General features: G+C 56.0%; 1 protein-coding gene across 8 annotated transcripts in view; it reads right to left on the bottom strand.

Moving 5' to 3' along the window:
- The window catches only part of LOC132384783 (inactive dipeptidyl peptidase 10-like), a 109,616-nt gene that overhangs the window by 19,843 nt on the left and 71,128 nt on the right, over positions 1 to 18,645 (bottom strand). The window lies entirely within an intron of this gene.

Here is an 18,645-nt window from a genome sequence, read left to right as displayed (position 1 = left end):
CAGACACAGAGTGAAGCTCCCTCCACACCCTCCCTTCACACACTCCCAGAGTCAGGCACAGAGTGTATCTCCCTCCACACTGTCCCATCACACATTCCCAGGGTCAGACACAGAGTGAAGCTCCCTCCACACTGTCCCATCACACACTCCCAGGGTCAGACAGAGAGTGAGTCTCCCTCCACACTGTCCCATCACACACTCCCAGTGTCAGACGCAGAGTGAAGCTCCCTCCACACCGTACCATCACACACTCCCAGGTTCAGACACAGAGTGAAGCTCCGTCCACACCCTCCCATCACACACTCCCAGGGTCAGGCACAGAGTGTATCCCCCTCCACACTGTCCCATCACACATTCCCAGGGTCAGACACAGAGTGAAGCTCCCTCCACACTGTCCCATCACACACTCCCAGGGTCAGACACAGAGTGAATCTCCCTCCACGCCGTACCATCACACACTCCCAGGGTCAGACACAGAGTGAATCTCCCTCCACACCCACCCATGACACACTCCCAGGGTCAGACACAGAGTGTATCTCCCTCCACACAGTACCATCACACACTCCCAGGGTCAGACACAGAGTGAATCTCCCTCCACACAGTACCATCACACTCTCCCAGGGTCAGACACAGAGTGAATCTCCCTCCACACTGTCCCATCACACACTCCCAGGGTCAGACACAGAGTGAATCTCCCTCCACACAGTACCATCACACACTCCCAGGGTCAGACACAGAGTGAATCTCCCTCCACACTGTACCATCACACACTCCCAGGGTCAGACACAGACTGTATCTCCCTCCACACCCTCCCATCACACACTCCCAGGGTCAGAAACAGAGTGAATCTCCCTCCACACTGTACCATCACACACTCCCAGGGTCAGACACAGACTGAATCTCCCTCCACACCCTCCCATCACACACTCCCAGGGTCAGATACAGAGGTAATCTCCCTGCACACTGTCCCATCACACACTCCCAGGGTCAGACGCAGAGTGATGCTCCCTCCACACCGTACCATCACACTCTCCCAGGGTCAGACACAGAGTGAAGCTCGCTCCACACCCTCCCATCACACACTCCCAGGGTCAGGCACAGAGTGTATCTCCCTCCACACTGTCCCATCACACACTCCCAGGGTCAGACACAGAGTGAATCTCCCTCCACACTGTACCATCACACACTCCCAGGGTCAGACACAGAGTGAATCTCCCTCCACACCCTCCCATCACACATTCCGAGGGTCAGACACAGAGTGAATCTCCCTCCACACCCTCCCATCACACACTCCCAGGGTCAGACACAGAGTGTATCTCCCTCCACACAGTACCATCACTCACTGCAAGGGTCAGACACAGAGTGAATCTCCCTGCACACCGTCCCATCACACACTCCCAGGGTCAGACAGAGAGTGAATCTCCCTCCACACTGTCCCATCACACACTCCCAGGGTCAGACGCAGAGTGAAGCTCCCTCCACACCGTACCATCACACACTCCCAGGTTCAGACACAGTGAATCTCCCTCCACACCCTCCCATCACACACTCCCAAGGTCAGGCACAGAGTGTATCTCCCTCCACACTGTCCCATCACTCACTCCCAGGGTCAGACACAGAGTGAATCTCCCTCCACACCCTCCCATCACACACTCCCAGGGTCAGATACAGAGTGTATCTCCCTCCACACTGTCCCATCACACACTCCCAGGGTCAGAAACAGAGTCAATCTCCCTCCACACTGTACCAACACACACTCCCAGGGTCAGACACAGAGTGAATCTCCCTCCACACCCTCCCATCACACACTCCGAGTGTCAGGCACAGAGTGAATCTCCCTCCACACTGTCCCATCACACACTCCCAGGGTCAGATACAGAGTGAATCTCCCTCCACGCCGTACCATCACACACTCCCAGGGTCAGACACAGAGTGAATCTCCCTCCACACCCACCCATGACACACTCCCAGGGTCAGACACAGAGTGTATCTCCCTCCACACAGTACCATCACACACTCCGGGTCAGACACAGAGTGAATCTCCCTCCACACAGTACCATCACACTCTCCCAGGGTCAGACACAGAGTGAATCTCCCTCCACACTGTCCCATCACACACTCCCAGGGTCAGACACAGAGTGAATCTCCCTCCACACAGTACCATCACACACTCCCAGGGTCAGACACAGAGTGAATCTCCCTCCACACTGTACCATCACACACTCCCAGGGTCAGACACAGAGTGTATCTCCCTCCACACCCTCCCATCACACACTCCCAGGGTCAGAAACAGAGTGAATCTCCTCCACACTGTACCATCACACACTCCCAGGGTCAGACACAGACTGAATCTCCCTCCACACCCTCCCATCACACACTCCCAGGGTCAGATACAGAGGTAATCTCCCTGCACACTGTCCCATCACACACTCCCAGGGTCAGACGCAGAGTGATGCTCCCTCCACACCGTACCATCACACTCTCCCAGGGTCAGACACAGAGTGAAGCTCGCTCCACACCCTCCCATCACACACTCCCAGGGTCAGGCACAGAGTGTATCTCCCTCCACACTGTCCCATCACACACTCCCAGGGTCAGACACAGAGTGAATCTCCCTCCACACTGTACCATCACACACTCCCAGGGTCAGACACAGAGTGAATCTCCCTCCACACCCTCCCATCACACATTCCGAGGGTCAGACACAGAGTGAATCTCCCTCCACACCCTCCCATCACACACTCCCAGGGTCAGACACAGAGTGTATCTCCCTCCACACAGTACCATCACTCACTGCAAGGGTCAGACACAGAGTGAATCTCCCTGCACACCGTCCCATCACACACTCCCAGGGTCAGACAGAGAGTGAATCTCCCTCCACACTGTCCCATCACACACTCCCAGGGTCAGACGCAGAGTGAAGCTCCCTCCACACCGTACCATCACACACTCCCAGGTTCAGACACAGTGAATCTCCCTCCACACCCTCCCATCACACACTCCCAAGGTCAGGCACAGAGTGTATCTCCCTCCACACTGTCCCATCACTCACTCCCAGGGTCAGACACAGAGTGAATCTCCCTCCACACCCTCCCATCACACACTCCCAGGGTCAGATACAGAGTGTATCTCCCTCCACACAGTACCATCACACACTCCCGGGGTCAGACACAGAGTGAATCTCCGTCCACACCGTCCCATCACACACTCCCAGGGTCAGACACAGACTGAATCTCCCTCCACACTGTCCCATCACACACTCCCAGGGTCAGACACAGAGTGAATCTCCCTCCACACTGTACCATCACACACTCCCAGGGTCAGACACAGAGTGAATCTCCCTCCACACTGTCCCATCACACACTCCCAGGGTCAGACACAGAGGGAATCTCCCTGCACACTGTCCCATCACACACTCCCAGGGTCAGACGCAGAGTGATGCTCCCTCCACACCGTACCATCACACACTCCCAGGGTCAGACTCAGAGTGAAGCTCCCTCCACACCCTCCCATCACACACTCCCAGTGTCAGGCACAGAGTGTATCTCCCTCCAGACTGTCACATCACACATTCCCAGGGTCAGACACATAGTGAAGCTCCCTCCACACTGTCCCATCACACACTCCCAGGGTCAGAAACAGAGTCAATCTCCCTCCACACTGTACCAACACACACTCCCAGGGTCAGACACAGAGTGAATCTCCCTCCACACCCTCCCATCACACACTCCGAGTGTCAGGCACAGAGTGAATCTCCCTCCACACTGTCCCATCACAGACTCCCAGGGTCAGATACAGAGTGAATCTCCCTCCACACCCTCCCATCACACACTCCCAGGGTCAGACACAGAGTGTATCTCCCTCCACACAGTACCATCACGCACTCCCAGGGTCAGACACAGAGTGAATCTCCCTCCACACTGTACCATCACACACTCCCAGGGTCAGACACAGAGTGAATCTCCCTCCACACTGTACCATCACATACTCCCAGGGTCAGACACAGACTGAATCTCCCTCCACACCCTCCGATCACACACTCCCAGGGTCAGAAACAGAGTGAATCTCCCTCCACACTGTCCCATCACACACTCCCAGGGTCAGACACAGACTGAATCTCCCTCCACACTGTCCCATCACACATTCCCAGGGTCAGACACCGAGTGAATCTCCCTCCACACCCTCCCATCACACACTCCCAGGGTCAGACACAGAGTGTATCTCCCTCCACACAGTACCATCACACACTCCCAGGGTCAGACACAGAGTGAATCTCCCTCCACACCCTCCCATCACACACTCACAGCGTCAGACACAGAGTGAATCTCCCTCCACACTGTACCATCACACACTCCCAGGGTCAGACACAGAGTGAATCTCCCTCCACACCCTCCCATCACACACTCCCAGGGTCAGACACAGAGTGTATCTCCCTCCACACCATACCATCACACAGTCCCAAGGTCAGACACAGAGTGAATCTCCCTCCACACCCTCCCATCACACACTCCCTGGGTCAGACACAGAGTGAATCTCCCTCCACACTGTCCCATCACACACTCCCAGGGTCAGACACAGGGTGAATCTCCCTCCACACAGTACCATCACACACTCCCAGGGTCAGACACAGAGTGAATCTCCGTCCACACCGTCCCATCACACACTGCCAGGGTCAGACACAGAGTGAATCTCCCTCCACACTGTCCCATGACACACTCCCAGGGTCAGACACAGAGTGAATCTCCCTCCACACTGTACCATCACCCACTCCCAGGGTCAGACACAGAGTGAATCTCCCTCCACACTGTCCCATCACACACTCCCAGTGTCAGACACAGAGGGAATCTCCCTGCACACTGTCCCATCACACACTCCCAGGGTCAGACGCAGAGTGATGCTCCCTCCACACCGTACCATCACACACTCCCAGTGTCAGACACAGAGTGAAGCTCGCTACACACCCTCCCATCACACACTCCCAGGGTCAGGCACAGAGTGTATCTCCCTCCACACTGTCCCATCACACACTCCCAGGGTCAGACACAGAGTGAATCTCCCTCCACACTGTACCATCACACACTCCCAGGGTCAGACACAGAGTGAATCTCCCTCCACACCCTCCCATCACACACTCCGAGGGTCAGACACAGAGTGAATCTCCCTCCACACCCTCCCATCACACACTCCCAGGGTCAGACACAGAGTGTATCTCCCTCCACACTGTACCATCACTCACTGCAAGGGTCAGACACAGAGTGAATCTCCCTACACACCGTCCCATCACACACTACCAGGGTCAGACAGAGAGTGAATCTCCCTCCACACTGTCCCATCACACACTCCCAGGGTCAGACGCAGAGTGAAGCTCCCTCCACACCGTACCATCACACACTCCCAGGTTCAGACACAGTGAATCTCCCTCCACACCCTCCCATCACACACTCCCAGGGTCAGGCACAGAGTGTATCTCCCTCCGCACTGTCCCATCACACACTCCCAGGGTCAGACGAAGAGTGAAATTCCATCCACACCATACCATCACACACTCCCAGGGTCAGACACAGAGTGAATCTCCCTCCACACACTCCCATCACACACTCCCAGGGTCAGACACAGAGTGAATATCCCTGCACACTGTCCCATCACACACTCCCAGGGTCAGACACAGAGTGAATCTCCCTGCACACCGTACCATCACACACTCCCAGGGTCAGACACAGAGTGAAGCTCGCTCCACACCCTCCCATCACACACTCCCAGGGTCAGGCACAGAGTGTATCTCCCTCCACACTGTCCCATCACACACTCCAAGGGTCAGACACAGAGTGAATCTCCCTCCACACCCTCCCATCACACACTCCCAGGTTCAGACACAGTGAATCTCCCTCCACACCCTCCCATCACACACTCCCAGGGTCAGATACAGAGTGTATCTCCCTCCACACAGTACCATCACACACTCGCAGGGTCAGACACAGAGTGAATCTCCCTCCACACTGTACCATCACACACTCCCAGGGTCAGACACAGAGTGAATCTCCCTCCACACCCTCCCATCACACACTCCGAGGGTCAGACACAGAGTGAATCTCCCTTCACACTGTCCCATCACAGAGTCCCAGGGTCAGACACCGAGTGAATCTCCCTCCACACCCTCCCATCACACACTCCCAAGGTCAGACACAGAGTGTATCTCCCTCCACACCATACCATCACACAGTCCCAAGGTCAGACACAGAGTGAATCTCCCTCCACACCCTCCCATCACACACTCCCTGTGTCAGACACAGAGTGAATCTCCCTCCACACTGTACCATCACACACTCCCAGGGTCAGACACAGGGTAAATCTCCCTCCAGACTGTCCCATCACACACTCCCAAGGTCAGACAAAGAGTGTATCTCCCTCCACACAGTACCATCACACACTCCCAGGGTCAGACACAGAGTGAATCTCCCTCCACACCCTCCCATCACACACTCCCTGGGTCAGACACAGAGTGAATCTCCCTCCACACTGTCCCATCACACACTCCCAGGGTCAGACACAGGGTGAATCTCCCTCCAGACTGTCGCATCACACACTCCCAGGGTCAGACACAGAGTGTATCTCCCTCCACACAGTACCATCACACACTCCCAGGGTCAGACACAGAGTGAATCTCCGTCCACACCGTCCCATCACACACTCCCAGGGTCAGACACAGAGTGAATCTCCCTCCACACTGTCCCATCACACACTCCCAGGGTCAGACACAGAGTGAATCTCCCTCCACACTGTACCATCACACAGTCCCAGGGTCAGACACAGAGTGAATCTCCCTCCACACTGTCCCATCACACACTCCCAGGGTCAGACACAGAGGGAATCTCCCTGCACACTGTCCCATCACACACTCCCAGGGTCAGACGCAGAGTGATGCTCCCTCCACACCGTAACATCACACACTCCCAGGGTCAGACACAGAGTGAAGCTCGCTCCACACCCTCCCATCACACACTCCCAGGGTCAGGCACAGAGTGTATCTCCCTCCACACTGTCCCATCACACACTCCCAGGGTCAGACACAGAGTGAATCTCCCTCCACACTGTACCATCACACACTCCCAGGGTCAGACACAGAGTGAATCTCTCTCCACACCCTCCCATCACACACTGCGAGGGTCAGACACAGAGTGAATCTCCCTCCACACCCTCCCATCACACACTCCCAGGGTCAGACACAGAGTGTATCTCCCTCCACACAGTACCATCACTCACTGCAAGGGTCAGACACAGAGTGAATCTCCCTGCACACCGTCCCATCACACACTACCAGGGTCAGACAGAGAGTGAATCTCCCTCCACACTGTCCCATCACACACTCCCAGGGTCAGACGCAGAGTGAAGCTCCCTCCTCACCGTACCATCACACACTCCCAGGTTCAGACACAGTGAATCTCCCTCCACACCCTCCCATCACACACTCCCAGGGTCAGGCACAGAGTGTATCTCCCTCCACACTGTCCCATCACACACTCCCAGGGTCAGACGAAGAGTGAAATTCCATCCACACCATACCATCACACACTCCCAGGGTCAGACACAGAGTGAATCTCCCTCCACACCCTCCCATCACACACTCCCAGGGTCAGACACAGAGTGAATATCCCTGCACACTGTCCCATCACACACTTCCAGGGTCAGACACAGAGTGAATCTCCCTCCACACTCTCCCATCACACACTCCCAGGGTCAGATACAGAGGGAATCTCCCTGCACACTGTCCCATCACACACTCCCAGGGTCAGACACAGAGGGAATCTCCCTGCACACTGTCCCATCACACACTCCCAGGGTCAGACAAAGAGTGAAATTCCATCCACACCATACCATCACACACTCCCAGGGTCAGACACGGAGTGAATCTCCCTCCACACCCTCCCATCACACACTCACAGGGTCAGGCACAGAGTGTATCTCCCTCCACACTGTCCCATCACACACTCCCAGGGTCAGACGCAGAGTGACGCTCCCTCCACACCGTACCATCACACACTCCCAGGGTCAGACACAGAGTGAAGCACCCTCCACACTCTCCCATCACACACTCTCAGGGTCAGGCACAGAGTGTATCTCCCTCCACACTGTCCCATCACACACTCCCAGGGTCAGACAAAGAGTGAAATTCCATCCACACCATACCATCACACACTCCCAGGGTCAGACACGGAGTGAATCTCCCTCCACACCCTCCCATCACACACTCACAGGGTCAGACACAGAGTGAATCTCCCTCCACACTGTCCCATCACACACTCCCAGGGTCAGACACAGAGTGAAGCTCCCTCCACACCCTCCCATCACACACTCCCAGTGTCAGGCACAGAGTGTATCTCCCTCCACACTGTCCCATCACACATTCCCAGGGTCAGACGCAGAGTGATGCTCCCTCCACACCGTACCATCACACACTCCCAGGGTCAGACACAGAGTGAAGCTCGCTCCACACCCTCCCATCACACACTCCCAGGGTCAGGCACAGAGTGGATCTCCCTCCACACTGTCCCATCACACACTCCCAGGGTCAGACACAGAGTGAATCTCCTTCCATACTGTACCATCACACACTCCCAGGGTCAGACACAGAGTGAATCTCCCTCCACACCCTCCCATCACACACTCCGAGGGTCAGGCACAGAGTGTATCTCCCTCCACACTGTCCCATCACACACTCCCAGGGTCAGACAAAGAGTGAAATTCCATCCACACCATACCATCACACACTCCCAGGGTCAGACACGGAGTGAATCTCCCTCCACACCCTCCCATCACACACTCACAGGGTCAGATACAGAGTGAATCTCCCTCCACACTGTCCCATCACACACTCCCAGGGTCAGACACAGAGTGAAGCTCCCTCCACACCCTCCCATCACACACTCCCAGTGTCAGGCACAGAGTGTATCTCCCTCCACACTGTCCCATCACACATTCCCAGGGTCAGACGCAGAGTGATGCTCCCTCCACACCGTACCATCACACACTCCCAGGGTCAGACACAGAGTGAAGCTCGCTCCACACCCTCCCATCACACACTCCAAGGGTCAGACACAGAGTGAATCTCCCTCCACAGCCTCCCATCACACACTCCCAGGTTCAGACACAGTGAATCTCCCTCCACACCCTCCCATCACACACTCCCAGGGTCAGATACAGAGTGTATCTCCCTCCACACAGTACCATCACACACTCCCAGGGTCAGACACAGAGTGAATCTCCCTCCACACTGTACCATCACACACTCCCAGTGTCAGACACAGAGTGAATCTCCCTCCACACCCTCCCATCACACACTCCGAGGGTCAGACACAGAGTGAATCTCCCTTCACACTGTCCCATCACAGAGTCCCAGGGTCAGACACCGAGTGAATCTCCCTCCACACCCTCCCATCACACACTCCCAAGGTCAGACACAGAGTGTATCTCCCTCCACACCATACCATCACACAGTCCCAAGGTCAGACACAGAGTGAATCTCCCTCCACACCCTCCCATCACACACTCCCTGGGTCAGACACAGAGTGAATCTCCCTCCACACTGTACCATCACACACTCCCAGGGTCAGACACAGGGTAAATCTCCCTCCAGACTGTCCCATCACACACTCCCAGGGTCAGACACAGAGTGTATCTCCCTCCACACAGTACCATCACACACTCCCAGGGTCAGACACAGAGTGAATCTCCGTCCACACCGTCCCATCACACACTCCCAGGGTCAGACACAGAGTGAATCTCCCTCCACACTGTCCCATCACACACTCCCAGGGTCAGACACAGAGTGAATCTCCCTCCACACTGTACCATCACACAGTCCCAGGGTCAGACACAGAGTGAATCTCCCTCCACACTGTCCCATCACACACTCCCAGGGTCAGACACAGAGGGAATCTCCCTGCACACTGTCCCATCACACACTCCCAGGGTCAGACGCAGAGTGATGGTCCCTCCACACCGTACCATCACACACTCCCAGGGTCAGACACAGAGTGAAGCTCGCTCCACACACTCGCATCACACACTCCCAGGGTGAGGCACAGAGTGTATCTCCCTCCACACTGTCCCATCACACACTCCCAGGGTCAGACACAGAGTGAATCTCCCTCCACACTGTACCATCACACACTCCCAGGGTCAGACACAGAGTGAATCTCCCTCCACACCCTCCCATCACACACTCCCAGGGTCAGACACAGAGTGTAACTCCCTCCACACAGTACCATCACTCACTGCAAGGGTCAGACACAGAGTGAATCTCCCTGCACACCGTCCCATCACACACTACCAGGGTCAGACAGAGAGTGAATCTCCCTCCACACTGTCCCATCACACACTCCCAGGGTCAGACGCAGAGTGAAGCTCCCTCCTCACCGTACCATCACACACTCCCAGGTTCAGACACAGTGAATCTCCCTCCACACCCTCCCATCACACACTCCCAGGGTCAGGCACAGAGTGTCTCTCCCTCCACACTGTCCCATCACACACTCCCAGGGTCAGACGAAGAGTGAAATTCCATCCACACCATACCATCACACACTCCCAGGGTCAGACACAGAGTGAATCTCCCTCCACACCCTCCCATCACACACTCCCAGGGTCAGACACAGAGTGAATATCCCTGCACACTGTCCCATCACACACTTCCAGGGTCAGACACAGAGTGAATCTCCCTCCACACCCTCCCATCACACACTCCCAGGGTCAGATACAGAGGGAATCTCCCTGCACACTGTCCCATCACACACTCCCAGGGTCAGACACAGAGGGAATCTCCCTGCACACTGTCCCATCACACACTCCCAGGGTCAGACGCAGAGTGACGCTCCCTCCACACCGTACCATCACACACTCCCAGGGTCAGACACAGAGTGAAGCACCCTCCACACCCTCCCATCACACACTCCCAGGGTCAGGCACAGAGTGTATCTCCCTCCACACTGTCCCATCACACACTCCCAGGGTCAGACACAGAGTGAATCTCCCTCCACACTGTACCATCACACACTCCCAGAGTCAGACACAGAGTGAATCTCCCTCCACACCCTCCCATCACACACTCCGAGGGTCAGACACAGAGTGAATCTCCCTTCACACTGTCCCATCACAGACTCCCAGGGTCAGACACCGAGTGAATCTCCCTCCACACCCTCCCATCACACACTCCCAGGGTCAGACACAGAGTGTATCTCCCTCCACACAGTACCATCACACACTCCCAGGGTCAGACACAGAGTGAATCTCCCTCCACACTGTACCATCACACACTCCCAGGGTCAGACACAGAGTGAATCTCCCTCCACACTGTCCCATCACACGCTCCCAGGGTCAGACACAGAGGGAATCTCCCTGCACCCTGTACCATCACACACTCCCAGGGTCAGACGCAGAGTGATGCTCCCTCCACACCGTCCCATCACACAATCCCAGGGTCAGACAGAGAGTGAATCTCCCTCCACACTGTCCCATCACACACTCCCAGGGTCAGACGCAGAGTGAAGCTCCCTCCACACCGTACCATCACACACTCCCAGGTTCAGTCACAGTGAAGCTCCCTCCACACTCTCCCATCACACACTCCCAGGGTCAGGCACAGAGTGTATCTCCCTCCACACTGTCCCATCACACACTCCCAGGGTCAGACAAAGAGTGAAATTCCATCCACACCATACCATCACACACTCCCAGGGTCAGACACGGAGTGAATCTCCCTCCACACCCTCCCATCACACACTCACAGGGTCAGACACAGAGTGAATCTCCCTCCACACTGTCCCATCACACACTCCCAGGGTCAGACACAGAGTGAAGCTCCCTCCACACCCTCCCATCACACACTCCCAGTGTCAGGCACAGAGTGTATCTCCCTCCACACTGTCCCATCACACATTCCCAGGGTCAGACACAGAGTGAATCTCCCTCCACACCCTCCCATCACACACTCCGAGGGTCAGGCACAGAGTGTATCTCCCTCCACACTGTCCCATCACACACTCCCAGGGTCAGACAAAGAGTGAAATTCCATCCACACCATACCATCACACACTCCCAGGGTCAGACACGGAGTGAATCTCCCTCCACACCCTCCCATCACACACTCACAGGGTCAGACACAGAGTGAATCTCCCTCCACACTGTCCCATCACACACTCCCAGGGTCAGACACAGAGTGAAGCTCCCTCCACACCCTCCCATCACACACTCCCAGTGTCAGGCACAGAGTGTATCTCCCTCCACACTGTCCCATCACACATTCCCAGGGTCAGACGCAGAGTGATGCTCCCTCCACACCGTACCATCACACACTCCCAGGGTCAGACACAGAGTGAAGCTCGCTCCACACCCTCCCATCACACACTCCCAGGGTCAGGCACAGAGTGTATCTCCCTCCACACTGTCCCATCACACACTCCCAGGGTCAGACACAGAGTGAATCTCCCTCCACACTGTACCATCACACACTCGCAGGGTCAGACACAGAGTGAATCTCCCTCCACACCCTCCCATCACACACTCCGAGGGTCAGACACAGAGTGAATCTCCCTCCACACCCTCCCATCACACACTCCCAGTGTCAGGCACAGAGTGTATCTCCCTCCACACTGTCCCATCACACATTCCCAGGGTCAGACGCAGAGTGATGCTCCCTCCACACCGTACCATCACACACTCCCAGGGTCAGACACAGAGTGAAGCTCGCTCCACACCCTCCCATCACACACTCCCAGGGTCAGGCACAGAGTGTATCTCCCTCCACACTGTCCCATCACACACTCCCAGGGTCAGACACAGAGTGAATCTCCCTCCACACTGTACCATCACACACTCGCAGGGTCAGACACAGAGTGAATCTCCCTCCACACCCTCCCATCACACACTCCGAGGGTCAGACACAGAGTGAATCTCCCTCCACACCCTCCCATCACACACTCCCAGGGTCAGACACAGAGTGTATCTCCCTCCACACAGTACCATCACTCACTGCAAGGGTCAGACACAGAGTGAATCTCCCTGCACACCGTCCCATCACACACTCCCAGGTTCAGACACAGTGAATCTCCCTCCACACCCTCCCATCACACACTCCCAGGGTCAGGCACAGAGTGTATCTCCCTCCACACTGTCCCATCACACACTCCCAGGGTCAGACGAAGAGTGAAATTCCATCCACACCATACCATCACACACTCCCAGGGTCAGACACAGAGTGAATCTCCCTCCACACCCTCCCATCACACACTCCCAGGGTCAGACACAGAGTGAATCTCCCTGCACACTGTCCCATCACACACTCCCAGGGTCAGACACAGGTTGAATCTCCCTCCAGACTGTCCCATCACACACTCCCAGGGTCAGACACAGAGTGTATCTCCCTCCACACAGTACCATCACACACTCCCAGGGTCAGACACGGAGTGAATCTCCCTCCACACCCTCCCATCACACACTCACAGGGTCAGATACAGAGTGAATCTCCCTCCACACTGTCCCATCACACACTCCCAGGGTCAGACACAGAGTGAAGCTCCCTCCACACCCTCCCATCACACACTCCCAGTGTCAGGCACAGAGTGTATCTCCCTCCACACTGTCCCATCACACATTCCCAGGGTCAGACGCAGAGTGATGCTCCCTCCACATCGTACCATCACACACTCCCAGGGTCAGACACAGAGTGAAGCTCGCTCCACACCCTCCCATCACACACTCCCAGGGTCAGGCACAGAGTGTATCTCCCTCCACACTGTCCCATCACACACTCCAAGGGTCAGACACAGAGTGAATCTCCCTCCACACCCTCCCATCACACACTCCCAGGTTCAGACACAGTGAATCTCCCTCCACACCCTCCCATCACACACTCCCAGGGTCAGATACAGAGTGTATCTCCCTCCACACAGTACCATCACACACTCCCAGGGTCAGACACAGAGTGAATCTCCCTCCACACTGTACCATCACACACTCCCAGGGTCAGACACAGAGTGAATCTCCCTCCACACCCTCCCATCACACACTCCGAGGGTCAGACACAGAGTGAATCTCCCTTCACACTGTCCCATCACAGAGTCCCAGGGTCAGACACCGAGTGAATCTCCCTCCACACCCTCCCATCACACACTCCCAAGGTCAGACACAGAGTGTATCTCCCTCCACACCATACCATCACACAGTCCCAAGGTCAGACTCAGAGTGAATCTCCCTCCACACCCTCCCATCACACACTCCCTGGGTCAGACACAGAGTGAATCTCCCTCCACACTGTACCATCACACACTCCCAGGGTCAGACACAGGGTAAATCTCCCTCCAGACTGTCCCATCACACACTCCCAGGGTCAGACACAGAGTGTATCTCCCTCCACACAGTACCATCACACACTCCCAGGGTCAGACACAGAGTGAATCTCCGTCCACACCGTCCCATCACACACTCCCAGGGTCAGACACAGAGTGAATCTCCCTCCACACTGTCCCATCACACACTCCCAGGGTCAGACACAGAGTGAATCTCCCTCCACACTGTACCATCACACAGTCCCAGGGTCAGACACAGAGTGAATCTCCCTCCACACTGTCCCATCACACACTCCCAGGGTCAGACACAGAGGGAATCTCCCTGCACACTGTCCCATCACACACTCCCAGGGTCAGACGCAGAGTGATGCTCCCTCCACACCGTACCATCACACACTCCCAGGGTCAGACACAGAGTGAAGCTCGCTCCACACACTCCCATCACACACTCCCAGGGTGAGGCACAGAGTGTATCTCCCTCCACACAGTACCATCACTCACTGCAAGGGTCAGACACAGAGTGAATCTCCCTGCACACCGTCCCATCACACACTCCCAGGTTCAGACACAGTGAATCTCCCTCCACACCCTCCCATCACACACTCCCAGGGTCAGGCACAGAGTGTATCTCCCTCCACACTGTCCCATCAGACACTCCCAGGGTCAGACGAAGAGTGAAATTCCATCCACACCATACCATCACACACTCCCAGGGTCAGACACAGAGTGAATCTCCCTCCACACCCTCCCATCACACACTCCCAGGGTCAGACACAGAGTGAATCTCCCTGCACACTGTCCCATCACACACTCCCAGGGTCAGACACAGGTTGAATCTCCCTCCAGACTGTCCCATCACACACTCCCAGGGTCAGACACAGAGTGTATCTCCCTCCACACAGTACCATCACACACTCCCAGGGTCAGACACGGAGTGAATCTCCCTCCACACCCTCCCATCACACACTCACAGGGTCAGATACAGAGTGAATCTCCCTCCACACTGTCCCATCACACACTCCCAGGGTCAGACACAGAGTGAAGCTCCCTCCACACCCTCCCATCACACACTCCCAGTGTCAGGCACAGAGTGTATCTCCCTCCACACTGTCCCATCACACATTCCCAGGGTCAGACGCAGAGTGATGCTCCCTCCACACCGTACCATCACACACTCCCAGGGTCAGACACAGAGTGAAGCTCGCTCCACACCCTCCCATCACACACTCCCAGGTTCAGACACAGTGAATCTCCCTCCACACCCTCCCATCACACACTCCCAGGGTCAGATACAGAGTGTATCTCCCTCCACACAGTACCATCACACACTCCCAGGGTCAGACACAGAGTGAATCTCCCTCCACACTGTACCATCACACAGTCCCAGGGTCAGACACAGAGTGAATCTCCCTCCACACCCTCCCATCACACACTCCGAGGGTCAGACACAGAGTGAATCTCCCTCCACACTGTACCATCACACACTCCCAGGGTCAGACACAGGGTAAATCTCCCTCTAGACTGTCCCATCACACACTCCCAGGGTCAGACACAGAGTGTATCTCCCTCCACACAGTACCATCACACACTCCCAGGGTCAGACACAGAGTGAATCTCCGTCCACACCGTCCCATCACACACTCCCAGGGTCAGACACAGAGTGAATCTCCCTCCACACTGTCCCATCACACACTCCCAGGGTCAGACACAGAGTGAATCTCCCTCCACACTGTACCATCACACAGTCCCAGGGTCAGACACAGAGTGAATCTCCCTCCACACTGTCCCATCACACACTCCCAGGGTCAGACACAGAGTGAATCTCCCTGCACACCGTCCCATCACACACTCCCAGGTTCAGACACAGTGAATCTCCCTCCACACCCTCCCATCACACACTCCCAGGGTCAGGCACAGAGTGTATCTCCCTCCACACTGTCCCATCAGACACTCCCAGGGTCAGACGAAGAGTGAAATTCCATCCACACCATACCATCACACACTCCCAGGGTCAGACACAGAGTGAATCTCCCTGCACACTGTCCCATCACACACTCCCAGGGTCAGACACAGGTTGAATCTCCCTCCAGACTGTCCCATCACACACTCCCAGGGTCAGACACAGAGTGTATCTCCCTCCACACAGTACCATCACACACTCCCAGGGTCAGACACGGAGTGAATCTCCCTCCACACCCTCCCATCACACACTCACAGGGTCAGATACAGAGTGAATCTCCCTCCACACTGTCCCATCACACACTCCCAGGGTCAGACACAGAGTGAAGCTCCCTCCACACCCTCCCATCACACACTCCCAGTGTCAGGCACAGAGTGTATCTCCCTCCACACTGTCCCATCACACATTCCCAGGGTCAGACGCAGAGTGATGCTCCCTCCACACCGTACCATCACACACTCCCAGGGTCAGACACAGAGTGAAGCTCGCTCCACACCCTCCCATCACACACTCCCAGGTTCAGACACAGTGAATCTCCCTCCACACCCTCCCATCACACACTCCCAGGGTCAGATACAGAGTGTATCTCCCTCCACACAGTACCATCACACACTCCCAGGGTCAGACACAGAGTGAATCTCCCTCCACACTGTACCATCACACAGTCCCAGGGTCAGACACAGAGTGAATCTCCCTCCACACCCTCCCATCACACACTCCGAGGGTCAGACACAGAGTGAATCTCCCTCCACACTGTACCATCACACACTCCCAGGGTCAGACACAGGGTAAATCTCCCTCTAGACTGTCCCATCACACACTCCCAGGGTCAGACACAGAGTGTATCTCCCTCCACACAGTACCATCACACACTCCCAGGGTCAGACACAGAGTGAATCTCCGTCCACACCGTCCCATCACACACTCCCAGGGTCAGACACAGAGTGAATCTCCCTCCACACTGTCCCATCACACACTCCCAGGGTCAGACACAGAGTGAATCTCCCTCCACACTGTACCATCACACAGTCCCAGGGTCAGACACAGAGTGAATCTCCCTCCACACTGTCCCATCACACACTCCCAGGGTCAGACACAGAGGGAATCTCCCTGCACACTGTCCCATCACACACTCCCAGGGTCAGACGCAGAGTGATGCTCCCTCCACACCGTACCATCACACACTCCCAGGGTCAGACACAGAGTGAAGCTCGCTCCACACACTCCCATCACACACTCCCAGGGTGAGGCACAGAGTGTATCTCCCTCCACACTGTCCCATCACACACTCCCAGGGTCAGACACAGAGTGAATCTCCCTCCACACTGTACCATCACACACTCCCAGGGTCAGACACAGAGTGAATCTCCCTCCACACCCTCCCATCACACACTCCGAGGGTCAGACACAGAGTGAATCTCCCTCCACACCCTCCCATCACACACTCCCAGGGTCAGACACAGAGTGTAACTCCCTCCACACAGTACCATCACTCACTGCAAGGGTCAGACACAGAGTGAATCTCCCTGCACACCGTCCCATCACACACTACCAGGGTGAGACAGAGAGTGAATCTCCCTCCACACTGTCCCATCACACACTCCCAGGGTCAGACGCAGAGTGAAGCTCCCTCCTCACCGTACCATCACACACTCCCAGGTTCAGACACAGTTAATCTCCCTCCACACCCTCCCATCACACACTCCCAGGGTCAGGCACAGAGTGTATCTCCCTCCACACTGTCCCATCACACACTCCCAGGGTCAGACGAAGAGTGAAATTCCATCCACACCATACCATCACACACTCCCAGGGTCAGACACAGAGTGAATCTCCCTCCACACCCTCCCATCACACACTCCCAGGGTCAGACACAGAGTGAATATCCCTGCACACTGTCCCATCACACACTTCCAGGGTCAGACACAGAGTGAATCTCCCTCCACACCCTCCCATCACACACTCCCAGGGTCAGATACAGAGGGAATCTCCCTGCACACTGTCCCATCACACACTCCCAGGGTCAGACACAGAGGGAATCTCCCTGCACACTGTCCCATCACACACTCCCAGGGTCAGAGGCAGAGTGACGCTCCCTCCACACCGTACCATCACACACTCCCAGGGTCAGACACAGAGTGAAGCACCCTCCACACCCTCCCATCACACACTCCCAGGGTCAGGCACAGAGTGTATCTCCCTCCACACTGTCCCATCACACACTCCCAGGGTCAGACACAGAGTGAATCTCCCTCCACACTGTACCATCACACACTCCCAGAGTCAGACACAGAGTGAATCTCCCTCCACACCCTCCCATCACACACTCCGAGGGTCAGACACAGA

The sequence above is a fragment of the Hypanus sabinus genome, chromosome X1, assembly GCF_030144855.1.
Source record: "Hypanus sabinus isolate sHypSab1 chromosome X1, sHypSab1.hap1, whole genome shotgun sequence".
Classification (NCBI taxonomy): Eukaryota; Metazoa; Chordata; class Chondrichthyes; order Myliobatiformes; family Dasyatidae; genus Hypanus; species Hypanus sabinus.
Note: the sequence above shows the minus strand (reverse complement) of the source record. Positions and strands in the feature narration are given on the sequence as shown.